General features: G+C 40.9%; 1 protein-coding gene and 1 long non-coding RNA gene across 5 annotated transcripts in view; one reads left to right on the forward strand and one right to left on the reverse strand.

Moving 5' to 3' along the window:
- RASGEF1A (RasGEF domain family member 1A) overlaps positions 1 to 18,558 on the reverse strand; it is an 80,596-nt gene that overhangs the window by 59,127 nt on the left and 2,911 nt on the right. The gene's annotated exons all lie outside the window — the stretch shown is intronic.
- The window catches only part of LOC133388731 (uncharacterized), a 96,936-nt gene continuing 79,219 nt past the window's right edge, over positions 842 to 18,558 (forward strand). For all 4 annotated transcript variants that reach the window (XR_009763894.1, XR_009763895.1, XR_009763893.1 and 1 more), the window contains exon 1: positions 842 to 1,031. This is a non-coding gene — a long non-coding RNA (uncharacterized LOC133388731). The remainder of the gene's footprint in view (positions 1,032 to 18,558) is intronic.

Genomic DNA, 18,558 nt, shown 5'->3' on the forward strand with positions numbered 1-18,558 from the left:
AAATTCAAAGAATTTTATTTATAATACTTGTCCTGGAGAACCTACAAGAATGAATGAATATTTCTGGTTATTTTCTTTTCTTAATAATGATGATTGTATTAATTTATATTGTATTTTGAAGGAAAGAAAAGAAGAATATTTGAAATAGTACGTTAAATTCTAAAGCCCTAAAACAGGGGTGGGGAACCTTTTTGGCTTCAGAGGTCAGATCCTTATCAGGATCTGCCTCACATGCCAAATTTGACAGGTGGGTGGGGCAGCCCAACTGTCAATCACATGACATCATTATGGCATCACACAATTGGCAGGCAGATGAGGCGCCCATATGTCGAAATCCCTTTCGCTTCCCTTAAGTCTCCGCGATCAACGACTTAAAGAGGGAGGTGGGAGACTTGGAAAAGCCTTTAAGTCCGAGTTCATGGATAATTAAAAGGAAAGCATAGGGAGACTTGAAATATGCTTTTGCAAATCTCCCCACTCCCTCCTCGATCATGAAGACTTTAAGGCAGCCCCCGCATTCCTGCTTGAGCAAAGGGGCTGTCTTAAAGCCTTTGCAGAAGTCTGTCTGAAGTAGCTCTCAAGCATGTGCTGCTTCAAAGGGCACTTTTTCACAGGGCTTTAATCTCTGCTCAGCTAGTAAGCAGGTATTAAATCCTGCTGCTTTAGCTGTTTGTGCACTGCTGAGAACAGGGTCACACGGCCAAGGCAGGATTAAACGCTGTCTTCTCACCCATCCACTGACACCACTAGTGGTGTCAGCTGGTGGGTGGGTGTGGTTTGGGGGAAATGGCCAAACTGGACTCCTATGGGGGAGCATGACTGGTCTGGAAGCCAGAGGTTCCCCATCCCTGCCCTAAATGGCTTACAACCTAGGTACTTGAAGGGTTACCTTCTTCCCTAAGTTCTTCCCTGCATGCTGTGCTCATCCTCTGAGGCCCTACTCTGGATTCCTCAGCTGCTGGAAGCTCAAGGGGCAGCAACAATGCGTAGGACCCTTTCTGTGGCATCCACCTTGCAGAAAGACCTCCTGGGTAAGATTTGCCAAGCCCAAACACTTTATGGGTTTAGGCATTTGACTAAAACCTGGTTGTTTAGGAAGACCATCAACTGAAGAGCCTCATTATTAGCATGTTAAGGCGGTTCTCCTTTCTCTGTAGTTTCATTTGGTTTGAGGAGTTTTACGAGTTGCTGTTTTTGTTAATTTTTGAATTTGTAATTTTATGATGGTATTTTTGGGTGGTTTAACCTACGTTGTTGATTTGGCTTTATTATATGTATACTTTATTGTAGGTCGCTTTGAATTTCTTTTTTGGGGAAAGAAGCAGGATATATGTTTATAAAATAAAGAAATACCAGTCATTTAGCTATATAGTATCTGGTTTAAAAACAAAAGCCAGTTTGGAAAGTCTCAATTACTTTCTGAGCATGGGTGAAACTTTGCCCATAAATAGAAATTCACTATGCCAATTCCAGTTGCTAGAATTGGGCTACTCTGATCACATCACTTCTGTTCTGTAACCTGGCTGCAGCAAGCCATCACTTCTCATTTTGCTTGTAAGAATGTATATATTTTAATGTATTTATTTGGAAAATATATATTAATGGTCTCCACTGCAGTACTCTTGGTGTCTGCCTTGTGCCTCTTGAAAGCAGCTGTGTATAATAACAATGACTAACCTGCGCAATAATCATGACTAAGCTGCTTAGGCCTTTTCTAAACAAACCTTGAAAAGAACTAATTGCTACTAGCTTTTCATCTGGAAGGCTGATGGGTGGTTATGGTCCCGGTTGTGTGTCCCTCTTTCTCACTCTGTACAAAGGTCATGGCAGTTCAGCTCCCTCCCAAGAAGCTCTATCAACACTTGAGGCTTTCCTTGCCTGTTGATAAGAGACAGGACAGTTCTATCAAGCTAGTTGGTGAAACAAAGGACTTTTCCTGCACAAGCAAATTGCCAGTATCCTATCCCTAGCTTAATTCAAACTTGGGGGGGGCAGGGGTTGCCAAAGTGGTACCTTCCAGATGTTGTTGGCTTATAACTCTCATCAGCCCCAGCCAGCACAGCTAAAGGTCAGGGATGATGATAGTTGCATTCCAACAACTTTAGTGCCGTAAGCAGTGTGTAGGGTTTGTGGCCTCTTCTGTTCATATTTTTAGTGAGGTGGGCCGAGGGGGGGTCTGGCCTTCTATACCTATTATAGATGAGGGTTTTAGGTTCCTATTTGGTTTTTGTTTTTATACTTGGTTTTAACATTCTGTTCCTGTGCATAGAGTCAGTTTTGTGGAAAATAATGATAATGATGCTGATGATGCTAATAAATTATTATTATTATTAATTTGTTTTTTCTACACAACTGACTCTAAACTGACTATTTTCAAACCCAATACAAGCTCCCAATTTGTCTCTCCCCCCCCCCTTGAGAAATGGAACTTGGCTTTAGGAATGGTGGTAAAGCTTTAAGAATACGGCCACTGAGACAAGATACAGAAACTGCTCCTTTCCAGTGTTGGTTGCTTTGGATTTTTCTCCTCCCCGTACAGATACTTGCAATGGCTATATGCACTTTATACTGTGTGAGGTTGCAGGCACAGGGCCAATGAGAAGCTACAACTATCTGGGCCAGTCTGCCTGGCCTGCTGCCCTCACTAAGCATCACAACAGGTTGCATAGGAAGTAGTTTTATACCAAGCCAGTCTATGCTATTGATCCATCTAACTCAGTATTCTCAACAAAGACTGGCAATCTCCAGGATTTCAGAAAGGAGTCTCTCCCAGCCTTTCCTGGAGATGTGAGGTCTGGACCTGGGACTTTCTACAAGTAAAGCATGTGCTCTGTCATTGATTTATGCCCCCACTTTCATCCACCATCTTGAAAACATACTTTTCTATATTTAAAAACACTATTATATAGTTTAACATTTTAATAGCTCTCATGATCATTGTCCATTTTGCACTCTTGTTCAGATTGTCATCATATGAAGTTTATTATGCTTAAACAGTAATCAGCATAACCCCCAGGAAAGTTTCTTGAGCAGAGTTCATTCATTTCAATAGGCTTGTCCTGGAGATCTTCCTCCAAAGGATTATGGTCAACATTTTTTTACCAGAAGTATATTTTATAGAGCTATGTTTCTACATTTTAAAGAAACGTATTCCATTTCTGAAGGTCACGCACTACTATGTATGTGCTTAATAAAATTAAGAATAGCTCACAAAAAGAAAAAAGAAAGATAGCAAAAAGTTAATAACTGAGGTACCACACACAGATTCAGACCATATTTGTGAGTATAAGCCCATCTAAATTCTAAGTCCTAAAGAATAAGTTTGCATGTGTCATTTCTGGAAGTTCAACAAGTTGGAACTGACACCAAGGCAGTGCAGTCAAGAGAACAGACCAGTGACATCAAAGGTCTTTTGCTCTTGATGAATAGCTAAGGATTGTCACATTGTTGTTAATGGTACTTAGCATTTATATATTCATGTGTTCAAAGTGCTTCCTGTACATTATCTCAGTAGTCTTTACAACAGCCCTGTAAGACAGCAATATTATTATTCCATCTTACAGAGAGTAGCGAGAATAGGTCTAGAGCTGGGAAACAGTGGCTTCCATGAGGAGAAATCGGAACATGGTGCTTTCCCTGCCATACTGCTTGAGGATCTTTAACTGGATATGCTTAGGACTGAATCTGTGGGCTTCTATGTGCAAGCCATATTGGTGCTGGATCACAGCTGGTGCCAAGCGTCTGGACAGATAATCTGCCAGAAACAACATGAAAGCTCATAGGGACCCACAGTGTCCAAATGACAGTTTAATTTAATTTAGTAAGAATAGGAATAATAAAGGTTGCATTACTTTCAACTGAGCACATGAAACATGCAAATTATTGATGAGAACTCCATCCAGTGTTCCGAATGACAGCCAACAATAAATATTTGTAAAGATTAATCTGCAAGAAAAATAAATGACTGGTTTGGATTGTGGCAGTTGGGCCTATAGTGATGAAAAACTAAACTCACCCCACTGACTGGAGGTGGAGCTTCCAAACATAATCATTGTTTGATCCTATTTTGCAATTCTTGTTTGCAGGGTTTGCATCAAACTGGAACTCAGTCTGAGTGTATGAGGACAGAATCATAGAATAGTAGAGTTGGAAGGGGCCTATAAGGCCATCAAGTCCAACCCCCTGCTCAATGCAGGAATCCAAATCAAAGCATTCCTGACAGATGGCTGTCCAGCTGCCTCTTGAATGCCTCCAGTGTCGGAGAGCCCATTACCTCTCTAGGTAATTGATTCCATTTTAACAGTTAGGAAGTTTTTTCCTGATGTCCAGTCGAAATCTGGCTTCCTGCAACTTGAGCCCATTATTCCATGTCCTGCACTCTGGGACGATCGAGAAGAGATCCCAGCCCTCCTCTGTGACAACCTTTCATGTACTTGAAGAGTGCTATCATATCTCCCCTCAGTCTTCTCTTCTGCAGGCTAAACATCCCCAGTTCTTTCAGTCTCTCCTCATAGGGCTTGGTTTCCAGTCCCCTGATCATCCTTGTTGCCCTCCTCTGAACCTGTTCCAGTTTGTCTGCATCCTTCTTGAAGGGCGGAGACCAGAACTGTACGCAGTACTCAGGATGAGGCCTAACCAGTGCTGAATAGAGGGGAACCAATACTTCACGCGATTTGGAAACTATACTTCTGTTAATGCAGCCTAATATAGCATTTGCCTTTTTTGCAGCCACATCGCACTGTTGGCTCATATTCAGCTTGTGGTCAACAATAATTCCAAGATGCTTGTCACATGTTGTATTGCTGAGCCAAGTATCCCCCATCTTACAACTGTGCATTTGGTTTCTTTTTCCTAAGTGTAGAACTTTGCATTTATCCCTGTTGAATTTCATTCTGTTGTTTTCAGCCCAATGCTCCAGCCTATCAAGGTTCCTTTGAATTTTGTTTCTGTCTTCCACGGTATTAGCTGTGCCCCCAAATTTTGTATCATCTGCAAATTTGATAAGCATGCTCTGTACCTCCTCATCCAAGTTGTTAATAACAATGTTGAAGAGCCCTGGGCCCAGGACCGAGCCCTGTGGTACCTCACTCATTACTTCTGCACAGTTTGAGAAGGAACCATTGATAAGCACTCTTTGAGTACGATTCTGGAGCCAACTTTGGATTCACCTGATAGTTGTTCTATCCAGCCCACATTTAGCTATCTTGCTAATCAGAATATCATGGGGCACTTTGTCAAAAGCTTTGCTGAAGTAGAGATATATTATGTCCACAGTATTCCCACAGTCTACAAGGGAAGTTACCCGATCAAAAAACAAGATTAGTTTGGCAGGATTTGTTCTTCATAAATCCATGTTGGCTCCTCGTAATCACTGCATTGTTTTCAAGGTGCTTACCTTGAATGACTGCTTCATAATCTGCTCCAGAGTTTTTCCAGGGATTGATGTTAGGCTGACTGGTCTGAAGTTCCCTGGTTCCTCCTTTTTGCCCTTTTTGAAGATAGGGACAAGATTAGCTTTCCTCCAGTCATCCGGCACTTCACCAGTCTTCCATGATTTCGCAAAGAGAATAGACAGCCAGTTCCTTCAATACTCTAGGATGCAGTTTATCGGGCCCTGCCGATCTGAACTCGTTCAAAGTGATTAGGTATTCCTTGACCATTTGTCTATCAATGTCAAGCTCCAATCCTGCCCCTTCTACTTCATGTTTCCCAGGAGGGTCACAGATCCTTTTTTGGGAGAAGACTGAGCCAACGTAGGAATTGAGCACTTCTGCCTTTTCTTTGTCATCTGTTGTCAGAAAGAACATAAATGTCTCCAGTAGATTTCTGATCCTCCAAACCATGGACTGGCCAGTACATTTGAAATGACCCATTGTGAGAGGAAAGTGAGATTTAAAGTGTTGGTATTTTCTACAAGAAGAAATACAACATTGACCTCAGGTTAAATTGTAGATTGATAAAATATTTGAAGTATATAACTTGAATGTGTCTATTTTAAAGAAACATGTAATGGGAGCACCAAGCACGGTTTTGATGGCAAGTTTATAAAGGTTCCATGAAATATGTAGTCTGTATATGGCTTTACTTACAAGTGTTGGGAAATGTATAGTGGAAACACACATAAAAGCATAGTGGACAGTTGACCAATTTACCCTAAACCAGTTTTTTTTAAAAAAAATGGGATGCATTTCAAAGTTATAAGAAGTTACAAGAAAGAACATGACTTCCATTTGGTCTGAGAGGAGTCCTCTTTTGCTGCTTGCCTTGAACTGCCAAAACAGGGAGGTTATTAAGCACCTGGCAGGCTGGTAGACTTGCCAAACAACCAGCAGGAACTTGCGTGGCCTGATAAATTTTGTTTTGTTTTTGCTTGCAGGCCAATTGGTCTGTAGCTGTGCACTTTAGGTTTTTTTCATGGCTTTGCCGCTGTCTTTCTTTGTTCTGTCTTTATCTTGGTAAAATGCAAATAATATTTTAGCCGTAAGTTAGACTAATATTTATACAATGTATAGGCTGCCATTCAGACTGTATTTTCCCAACCGCTGAAAGTATCTTGCAATTCCTATGTCGTTTTTCTACCCCAGACCCTTGAAAAAAAATGATTGCATCATTTTTATGGTGGGAAACGGAGACTCAATCACTCAAGGTTGCTGATGATAGCTGGCCAAAAACTGTGACCCTACATGTTGTTCAGTGAGCCTTATGTACAATATTATAAGCACTTATTTAGATCTATTGAACAAGGTGGGACTTACTTCTGAACAAACATGCATAAGAATTACAGCATAGATGCACTCTGTTTGCAATGTAATATGTGTTATGTACACATAGCTCTATAAATAGCAATCATTTTGGCAAATTAAAAATCTTGGAAAAGAAACTAGTAAAAATATCTTATTCTACAGGTCTGAGTGTACAAGTTTAGTTTAAAGAGTTAAATATAAATTGAGAGCTGGATTACAGTGTGCTATAACAGATATACTTAAAGGCATTTGGATAAATTGCATACCTGATTCCTACAAGCAAGTAACAAGTAATTGCAAAGGCATCAATTTATGTTCTTCTGAATCATCTTAATTACAAGGGAAGTAGCGTTGACACATGCCATTTACATCCTTTTAGTAAATTCAGTAATTTTTACATGCAGACTTGTTCTGTAAAGTATAGGCTCACAATAGCATGTTTGCTAGGGACAGTTGAAGAATTTAATCTTCGTGGATTCCTGTATGAAATGAGCTGAACTGCACATCTCAGACTAATGTGAAGATTAGAACTTAAGCTATCCACTGGATTTCACACTTCTGAGTGTTGTGACATTGTTCTTGAGAATATCAAAATATGAATTTATTTTGAGAGAAAATACCCATTTAAATGAGTATCTTGGGAGAATGTATACCGCAGCTAGAATGTATACCGCAGATCGGGAAAGATAGAATGTTTTAAATTGTTTAAAATTGTGTTTTACATTGTTTTGAAAAGATGTGTTTTTAAATTTGTATATTTGTTTTTAATGTTTTTAGTTATTGTAAACCGCCCAGAGAGCTTCAGCTATGGGGCAGTATATAAATACAATAAATAAATAAATAAATAAAATGTATATTCAAATATCCATTAAAATACATAGTTACATATATAAATATGTATTTTGAGAAGTTTGCAAATATGTATTTTGAGCTCCAGGTTTGGGTAAGTCACCCTCAATGCTCCCCTTGTCAATGAGCCCTCTGCTGAGATGTGGTCCCTCAGCAGATGCCCGGTCATGCCAGCCCTTGACACCAGTCCTGATTTTGAGGTTTTAAAAAATTTTTCAATTACAGCGGAAGTCTAAAAGGAATTATAGGTGAAAACATGGGGCATGGTCTAGAAATAGATTCGTTCCTCCCTAATACATCCACAGTTATGTGCTGTTCTGAAAAAGAAGTTTGGTGTGGAAGGAGTGAGTAAATAGAAAAGGAGTAATGAGAGTGGGTCATGGAAACATATTATTTTTCTCACTCTGTATACAGAGCCAGTGTGGTGTAGTGGTTAAGGTGTTGGACTACAACCTGGGAGACCAGGTTCGAATCCCCACACAGCCATGAAGCTCACTGGGTGACCTTGGGCCAGTCACTGCCTCTCAACCTCATGAAAATCCTCTTCACATGGTCGCCATAAGTCAGAATCGACTTGAAGGCAGTCCCATACAGCATTTAATGAGATTTCCAACTTAATAGCCATTTCACACTCTCACGTCCAGTAGCAAATAAGATGGAGAACATCTAAGGCAGCCTTTCCCAACCAGTGTGCGTCCAGATGTTGTTGGACCATAATTCCCATCTTTCCTGACCATTGGCAATGCTGGCTGAGGCTGATGGGAGTTGTGGTCCAACAACATCTGGAAGCACACTGGTTGGGAAAGGCTGATCTAAGGACACAACAATCTTCTATCACAATGGATCTTTCATTTGTTTTGTATAGGATGAACACTGTTGGAAGTATTACTGAAAATGCCTTCTTGGAATGTGGTGACTAGGAAAACCAGAAGAGGGTGTGACATACTAAATTGTCTGTCTTGCTTATATAACAGTACAACATGTCTGCAAAGAGAACCATTCTTGGAATGTTCATACTCAGCATGCTTCATGAGTTTAGTAGACTAGTATTACCTGGGGCCTCCCAGTTATATAAAGAGTAGTACAAAGGCATGAACACTGAAAACCAAATTGGTCACAACTGTGGTGTGGGCAACTTCTGCAACTCATGATTACAACAAGGGTGGCCCCAGCTTTGTTGAATGAGGACTTGTTGTTTACTGAATCCTTCATCAGGCTACAGCCAGTAACTTCCTATGCATCTTTTGGTCTAGTACAATAGTTTTCCAATTTCTCTCCTGCAAAAACCATCTTACATCAGTTTTGTTTGCCAAGAATACTCTGCTGAGCATTCTAGGGTGTATTCCGATGTCAGTCACAGTTTATGTGGGGCATTTAGCAGGCTAGTTAATAAAACTGGATGTCGCCCTGTGCAAATTGAGAATTTACTCTAGAATGTTCACAACACTCTCTTGCAAACGAAGTTTGGTTGTAATGAGCCATCTAGCTTTCAGGGAAGCTAGTCTGCTGTTACTCATGAGGAACCCCTGAAAAGCTTCTGAGGATCCCCATGGTTTCTACAATACAATTTGAAACGGTTGGTGTTATATATAACAGAGGCCCAGCATCAAGAGACTTATTAAGGTCTCTTTGATATGGAAATTGAGCTTTGTGTCTCAGGAAGTTACAGATCCTGCTGTAAACTAAGCTGGATATAATGATCATAAAAATTATTAGTTTGTTTCTTTGTGCTCTCTGAAATCAGGCCCACAGCCAGAAATTTTGTGATGGAAATGGAGTGGCACTAATCATTAAGAGAGTCACCCTGGAAAGAAGGGGATGGGGATTGTATGTTAATGTGAAACAATAAAGCTTAAATATTGTCTATTTAGTTTTAAGTTAATAAAATATAACTTTCAATCACTGTAAAGATTGATCATTATTCCCCAGTGCTTTTGCAATAACTAGCCAGAAAACTGGAAGCCAGGAACAAGTTTACTAAATAGTTTCTGAGAACAAAATTATGTAGTTGAAGTTTAAATCTGGGAAGAGAATATGCTTTAATTTTGTGACTTTCATAAAGTCACTTAAGAGTGCAGTCCAATGGTCCCTGGGGGAGGGAAACATCCCAAGGGTCATAGGGCAGACTGGACCTTCATCTCTGATGTTGGAGACAGGGCTCCAATGCTGAAGCCTACGTCTTTGACATTAACAACATCCTCTGAAGCCCTGGCCCAGCTGAAATCAATTGGGCCAGAAAAGGGATGTTCTGGGGGCATTCTGGGAAGTGGCTTGGATCCAATCCACACCCCCCCAAAAAAAAACCTCAGGGGGAAGGTTTAGATGCTTCTGAGCATCTCTAACCCTCTCCCTCCCCTTTCTGTCTCATTATTTCCAGTGGGAGGAAAAACACAAAAGAGTTCAAAATATTAATAATTTAAGGCCTGGGAATAAACAGAGGAATGCAAAGTGTTCTTCCACACTCACTTCCATCCTACTGGCCTGACCCCAGCAGGCCTTTGGAGTAGGTGGTAGAACTGCCTTCAGATTTCTCCCTCTTTCCACCCCCCCCCCACTTCCAGCCCTAAAAAGATGAACTTAAAATTCGGATATTACAACTGAAACACTATGGCAGAAACTGTCCCTGCACAGAATGAGTGAATTGTACAGTAGGGCCCCGCTTTAAGGCGTTCCATTTTCAGGTGTTCTGCTGATGCAGCAGCTTTCAATTAGGGGAAATTCCCTGTTTTAAAGCCGATTTTGCGCTTTTGCGGCATTATGTGGCATTTTCATATCATTTTCACGCGGTGCGACCCATTATAGTCAATGGGTTCTGCTTTACGGCGATTTCCGCTTTACGGTGGGGGCCTGGTCCCTAACCCGCCATATAAGCGGGGCCCTACTGTATGCTTGATATTTTATTGATTATGACCAACTGTTCTTTTTTTTTTTTAGTTTATATGGGATAAAAGTCATCTTCAATCCAGGCATTGACCAGCTTCCATGCTCACTGAGTGTTTCTACTATTCACTTGGCAATAATACAGGATCAGAACACACTGTTGTGCCAATTCCAGTGTGTCTCCACCTCTCTCTTCTGAAAATGGGGGCACACGACGCTAGTCAAACTTCACCCTGTTTTACTCTAAAACCTGGTCAGATCAGCTCGAGTGCGTTTTTAAAAACCAGTTTCAGACAGATTTTGCAGCTGATTATTAGATCAAACCATTTGCCTTCCAGCTGTGGCCAATGGAAACACTTTGCTGTAGGCTTAGGCAGAGACAGTAATTGGCCCAGTACTTTGCTGTGGGTGGTCCTGAAAGGTCTGAAGTCAACAGTGGAGAAGGGAGGTGTGTCCAGCCAAGGGCACAGTAGTTTCAAAACGCAGCCTGAAAAACCATTCTGGTTGGTTTTGAAGCAACTAGTGTCCCACAGCCACAGTGTCATATTGTGTACATAAGTTTATTTAGAGCTCTTGTTTGATACTATGTCACATAAAACCTGCATACAATATGGAAAGTATTTTAGAAGTCTTGGAATTTGAAAAATTGGGGGTGTTCATATAATTTCTTTGAAATTTATCTCTACACAATGAAGCGACAAGGCCATTTAATGCAGCAAATACATTTTATAAAAACCATTTTTGTGTATTCAAACAGAGCGCATGGCAATTCAGGAAAAGGTTTTTATGTAATTGAAATGTATCAGTCTGTTAGACTAAGTGCTCCCAACTCTGTTGCTGGTTTGTGACCTTGGCATATGCAAGTGTCATGATAAACAAGCTTATTCAAAACTGGGCTGGATTAAGTTTGTGGTTTGGGATTTTAGTGTTCTTTACTGGGTTGCTTTGGAAGGGCAGGGCTCTTTACAGTTGGCAAACAAAGGCTGACACAAACAAGAGAGGCATGCAGGATGAGGTGGCAGCATGGAATGTGTTGGAAATGCCCTCCGAGAGCAATTAGTAGCAGGTAGTTAGGTATGGGGCCTCAGAGGACACCTAGGGGAGATGTTTCTTTATATTATAAAGTTTTATTAAGTTGTTAATATTTGTTTCTGAATTATTTATAATGATAGGCTAATGTTGCAGCCCTATGTATATTTACCAGTGAGGATTAAGTCCCACTGAACTTTCCAGGACTTCCTTCTAAGCAAAATACATTGGATCTGCCAGTACAAAACATAACAATGGAAATTACGGGCTTACCTGCTTGACAAATTGAAAGCCGATTTCCAAACCTGCCATGGAAGTCAACCAGGGAATCCTGGGAACTGCAGCTCTGTGAAAGGGCTCAGGGATCTCCTAGTACCAACCATAACCAGTTTCATTCAGTTTTGTTTATATTTTCACTGCAAAAGATAACTTTTTCTTCCTTTTTTTTCCTTTTAGCTTTTTTAACTTTAGTTTTTTTAATCTGAATTTTAAAAATGAACTTCCCAGTTCAATTTTTGTTAATTTTTGTTAGGCTTTTATTAATGTAAATATTTTATTTTTATATAATTATATGTAAAATTTGAACATCTTTAAAATAAGTTCTAAAACAAATCCACTGTAGAACCTTCATCCCTAAGATTTAGGGTAGGAAGATGCAGTAAATGGTCTCAATAAGGCAGTAACTGGCTTTCTCAGTCAGCTGTGAATAAAAAGCGTAAGGCTGGCTGTAATTAAAAATCTGGTGTATGGATGCTGTGGCTGTATCTACAGACCACTTGTTTTAACAGCCATTCCCTTTTCCCCTTGGCATCCTGGGACCTTAAGTTCTGTGAGGGGGACTAAAGATCTCCAACATGATGTCACTACCCTCACTAAACTATATTTCCCAGGATACTGCGGAGGAAGCCATGGTAGTTAAACTGGCTGGGGCTTTTTTATAGTATAGAATGATATACCTGGGCAGTCTGATCCCATGTATGCAGTAGCTACTGCCCACTTGCCATTTGGACAGCCACACTGGGATGCTGCTCACTGGTAGATCTCTCTAACATTGGAGCCAGGCAGGGATGAGCAAAAGGACACCTCCACCTCATCCAAACCTCCTCCAGCATGGCAGATCTGGGGGTTTGGATTGTTCTCACCATCTCATTGAACTCAAGGGGTCTCACTTCAATAGGCTAAATGTTGGTCACACCTGGGCTTGTCTTCTCTATCCTACATGTTTCTAGATCCTCCTGAACCATTTTATGCTAAATTAGGGGTGCACAAACATCTCTGTGTGTTTGCCCTGAAAGGGGATGAGGCTTTGCATGCCCTGCAAGTAAATGCACACAGCCTTTGAAGGTTGCTTTTAATAGGGATGCCGTGAGCATTTGAGGAGAGATGCTTCCATCGCCAAATGCCTGTCCTTGAATGTTTGGGAGCGGGATTAAGGTGAACCACAGATGGGGAAATCTGTGGCCATCCTGATGTTGTTGGACTCCAACTTACATCACCTCCCAGCATGCCCAGTGGTCAGGGTTGATGGGAGCTGTAGTCTAGCAACATCTGGAGGGCCATAGGTTCCCCATTCCTGGGGTACACACAGCCGCACTTGTAGCCTGCTTCTTGAGTGCTCACTCCAGTGCCACTTCCCATTCCCATGTCCAATTTTCCTTGGAGTAGGCAAAGGTGGTTGTGGCTGTGAATGTTCCTAGCACCACATCTTTTCCCACAGGGGACTGGAACTTGAACTAGCAGTCCCAGCATCTCTGGTTGGAAGGTGATTCTGTCCCATTCCTGCTTAGGTGAAAGCTCCAGGCCTTTGGGAACAGCATGTGAAGCATCACTTTCCTACCAGGGATACTTGGATGTAATTCTAGTCCCAGTCCCTGGTGAGAGCTTTCTAGGGGCTGGAGACAAATGTAACTTCTGCTTTTTCTTCAGTTTCTAAATGTCTTTTCACCTTAGGGCAGGAGGAATGGGACACAACAGAACCTAGTAAAGACAGTCCTGCTTGCATCAGCCTGCAGGCATCCTGTGTTCACTTTGTTCCTGCTGGTAAGCATTTGAGAAAGGAGTGTTCACCTATGTGAGCACCTCTCAAATGCTTGCATTACCCTACTGAAATTGTACCTGCATAGCTCAATGTGCAAATCATTTATGTCAAGATGTAAGCACATAAATGCATTAGCAAAACAGCAGAAACAACACGTGTGTCTGCTGATGTCAGTCTTTAAAAGTAGTATTTTTGGATGTTAATAAGCTTCCTCTTGTTTAACAATAACATTCCTTTTGAAAGCTTTCCAAACCACAAAGCATCAGAAGCAGCAATGTGTTAAAGGAAGAAAGGGGGGGGGAAGCTAAGGCTAGCAAGTAGTTTTGGTAGACCATGGCATGGGAACTCTCTACTTTGCCAGGGTATGGCACTAGATTTAAACTCTTTCTTTTATGCAGTATAATTTTGAAGGATTCTATTTGTGCTAGTGACTATGAGACATACACTACTGATAAAGCTTGGACATGTGAACCTTATACTTGTTAACACAACAGTTTCAGTGCAAACCTCAGCAATGAAAGTTTCCAAAGCACTGTTCTGAGTCATGGCTTGACCACGCTTGCAGAAAAACTCCCATGGAAGTGAGATTCTCTTGCCTCAAGAGAATCAGATACATTTTTAAAGCTAATTTTTGTAGTAGACCCCTGGCTTGATTGGATGGATTCTTAACCTTCTGGAAGCAGCTTTGCCTTTTCTGGAAATGTATTCCACTGATGTTACATAGTTTTGAAAATCCTAGCAATACAATTTTATTATTGATTGATTGTATTTGTATACCGCCCCATAGCCGAAGCTCTCTGGGTGGTTCACAGTTTCTCTGCTCTCTTTCTGGTGATAGTGCTAAATACTTACATCATGTCGACAACTGTATCCCACCTGAAAGTCGTGGAAGTCAGCCATCCCTTCCTACTGCTTCTACTGTATGCTGTCAGTTTAGCTACCTGCAGTGTCTAATGCATTTTGCAAGTTTTCATTACAGATTTCCATTGTCTAGCATATACACTAATAAATACAGAACTACCTCTTGATATCTGAACTGTACACAGGTCTTCAAGTAATACAATAAGCAGATTACAGTATCTTTGCATTCTGTACTTCCAGAATTCCTTAGCCTTGTACAATTCCAGTGCATGCAATGAAAACATCCTTTTGTAACAGTATAAGACCAACAGTTGTTGTTATTGGCTTGATATACATTGTGATGTTTCCAAGGCATGAGATGCCACTGCCTGGCCATCTTCGTACAGTTTCCTTTGAGAACTAAACAGCAGATAATTCCTTTAGGGTTCCCACTTTGCAAATAGTGACTGTTGACTAATATTATGTGACTGATGGCTCCTTTTCCCATACAAACGACAGCAGAAAGCTATGTGGACGAAACCTTCCTTTATCCCCAAGAGAAGGACTGATGGTGCTAGTAAACATCCACAGATAGATATTATTAATGTGGCAATGATGATCATACATTTCTCAACAGCCACAGTTGGCCTTTGCAGGAAGCCTTCCTTTGTATGGCCCACCGTGATAATGAGCCATGGAAATAAGGGATGGATAATAACTGAACGCAGGTCTTGGGCCAGGGCTTAGATAAAAAGCTTAAGGAAATCTTATCCAGATGCATCCTTTTTACAGTTACAATCAATCTGAACCACCTTCCTGTCCTCGGTCCCAGCCCTTTTTACAAAATATACACTGTTCCTCCAACCCAAATAATACACGGTGCTCATGTTCTTTTTGCATGTAGCTACAGCTACAGTCATGTTGTCCAAAAGATAAGTGTATCTTGAAATATGACCAGCTGCATCTCGTTTAGTGAGGGAGGAGAGAGGGAAGTTCTCACACACGCCACCTTTGTTTTTGCACCACATATGACTATTCCTCAGAATCAGGAGTACATATACTGCTGATGGCAATATTTTTTACCTCAAGAAATGTTCTTAAAATGTATTGCAGTTTTGCAATTTAATTCTGAATATATCCAAGAGTGAATCCTCAACCTTCTATATAAATCTCCGTCATAACTGGAATGTCACTGTCCCTCCAGTACCATGGAGACATACATTACACCTCTGCTCAGCATTAAACAATGATAATCAAATATATACAAAGCTATTTTCAAGGGCAGGCCTACATATTATATTTACCACATGGAAATGATTACTTCCCCCTTATATGTAATGTATAGCACCTATAAATATATACCATTGCCATTCTCATGGAGTCTACATGCCAGAACCACCACTCTGCAGGGAATACAAGTTCTGTCATGGAGATGTCCCATGTTATGAGGAAGTGGGCATATTTATCGTTATCTGTCCCAAAAGCAGTGGGTGCAAGTTGTCCTGTGACGGTGTAATGTACAATTATAACAAGCTGTCCCTCTGTCAGGAACTGCTGAACAGCGCCACATGTGGTAAAGCAAGGGTTCCCCTCCCAGACTGGCTATCGGTTGCTTCTGGATAGGAAGAAATATGAGAAGGCTTCCTGTCTGGACGTACTGGTGCTTTGCTTGAGCAGCAGGGTCTACCAGAGCTCTTCTGTTTCTGAACTTGCCTTCAATTATGCCTTGTAATTTGCTGTCTGATCCTGCTTGCCCTTCAGTCCTCCCTCCCAGGCTCTAAACACCTCCCCATAACCAAGTCCTGATGCTCAGGATTGGCATTTTTCCAGATTATGCCTAGTTCAATTCTTATTCCAAAATGCACTAGCAATGAATTAGAACCCATTTTTTACCTATCTCAAAGCTGCCTATTATGTGTTTTGTTACTTGAAGTAGCACTGAGATATCAAGAGATGGGGCATATGTTTGTTTAAGCAAATTACCCATCTCCCACATATACAGCAAAAAGACCCCTAAACTTTCTTTCATCTTTGTTCTACTTGACACTGATGTTCTGCAGAAAGCTAATCCATTATTCATCAACACCTCTCATTTTGGCCCAAAATTTGAATTAGAGATAACTGGAATCTCTCCATTGTTTATGTTCGCACATCAAGGATCACCTAGTCAGTGTTGTTGTGCTTCATGTATTTTGAAGCTAATTTAATTTTTTCAAAAAATGGCTTCCTTAATGGAATTGTTGCATTTAGACTTGCATCTGTCGCCAAGAGAAATTCAGAATTGGAATCAGTGAAGGCAGTGGAAATAATCCCATTGACTTTAATGGGATTTATATCAACCTCATGATTGGATCGGCACTGGAGGCTATAAAAAGACAACAAATGTTATGGCACCTGAGAGCCAAATTGGTTTATTGTGTCTAACTTTTTGCAGGCAACTGCTTGTTTGTTTAAATGTATAAAGTGGTCTATGATGCGTATATTTATTATGTATATCCTTTTCTCCAACGAGCATAGGCAAAATATCCAGGGGCTATCTCACTTTTATTCCTGGTGGAGTAAGTATGGCCACTCATCTTGGTTCATGGTTGAGCAGAAGTTTATACTGAGATCTATTGGGTCTAGCCTCTATCTAATATAATAGAGATGTCCAGACTTTCTCTGCTCAGAAACCCCTTTCTGCACACATCTGTCTGCCAAGCAACCCCTGTACATCTGGTACAGAACCTCTGTGAGTTGCAGAGCATTTTTGGGAAAAGATTCTGTGCTGAGTGTGTTCCATTGATACCAGTTGCTGTCCACACTTGTTGGGCCTTACTATCACTACATGAAAAGTGAGCTGGTAAATGCACACAGTACAAAGAATTGGATCTTGTGACCCCCCCGAAGTTGTTGGACTACATTTCCTATAATCCCTGCCTATTGGCCATATTGATGGAAGTTTTAATCAAAACTGCCTGGAGGGCCACAGATTCTCCATTCCTGCTGTAGAAAAATACCAACAGTAGTGGATAAACTGCCTTTCAGTTAAGTCTGTCTGCTATTACTGAACTTGTCACTGAAGATCTCTTGATAAGCTACCAAGAAAACACAGGGTCCCTGGAATACAATGGAAACCACTTCACTACACTATGCGGTTTCTCTATATTCTATACACACACTGCAGACAAAAGGATGTCATAACTGAGTTAGCAAAATGAGAAACAAACATAGCTGAAAACACTCTGATTAGTGGTGTGCTGAAGGGTTACATAATTGGAGTAGATTATGAAATACGAGCAAGGGAACAACTAGGGCACGGATCCTTGGCACATGATCCTGTAAGCTGTTGCACTGAGATTATATTGTTTTAGTTGTGGGCTATTTGCATCTTCTGCTAAGCATATGGATGGCTTGCAAACCAGCACTTTACTGAAAACCAACTCAGTGAATGGTACCACTACCAACCAAGACCAAATACCAATAAGCTAAACCGGCAAAGATGCACCTTTCCTCCTTCATACTCTGGGCACATATTCCAGGAATCTGACAATAATAAGTAATTACTTTCTCAGAGAACGTATTATTTGGAGAGACAAGGCAAATGCCTCTCTGCCACCCACTCAAAACTTCAGTTCCGGCTAATACAAAAGATAGTCACCTCTCTCACCTCTTGTTCTCTCTAGTTTCTGTGGTTAGACAACTGAACAAGGGATGGCCATTAGAATTTTATTGATTCGCTACACATATCTGAAAAGGGCCATGCACAGAAAGGCTATGTGTACTTTTAAATGAAAAGGGGAAAAAAGGAGCTTCTTGGAATAAGTCACTAAGGCAGAGAACTCATTCTTCTCACCTTTTCCAGACTCAGTTTCCTCCTCTGAAAGCAATAGTTTGCTTCCATTGGACTTGCTTCTGCTAATGTTAATGTGCATGCTGTTTTAATTTGTGATATCTGGAATTACCATTGCACCATTTATTTCTTCTCGCACTATATACTGGGAGTTATCTCCTTCTTGATTTCAGCAAAATGAAGAAGGATGCTGCAGTTAACGGGAGTACACTAGGCAGCTACTGCTATTGGACTAAGGTCTTGCACTGAATATAGAAGTAGTTGCCCTCTTTCCCAGTGATTTGTTCTTAAGTTATGCAAGCGGTGCAATTACTGCTTCCCATAGCTTCTTTCCACCCTGATCCAGG

Source organism: Rhineura floridana, chromosome 7 (genome assembly GCF_030035675.1).
Source record: "Rhineura floridana isolate rRhiFlo1 chromosome 7, rRhiFlo1.hap2, whole genome shotgun sequence".
Taxonomy (NCBI): domain Eukaryota; kingdom Metazoa; phylum Chordata; class Lepidosauria; order Squamata; family Rhineuridae; genus Rhineura; species Rhineura floridana.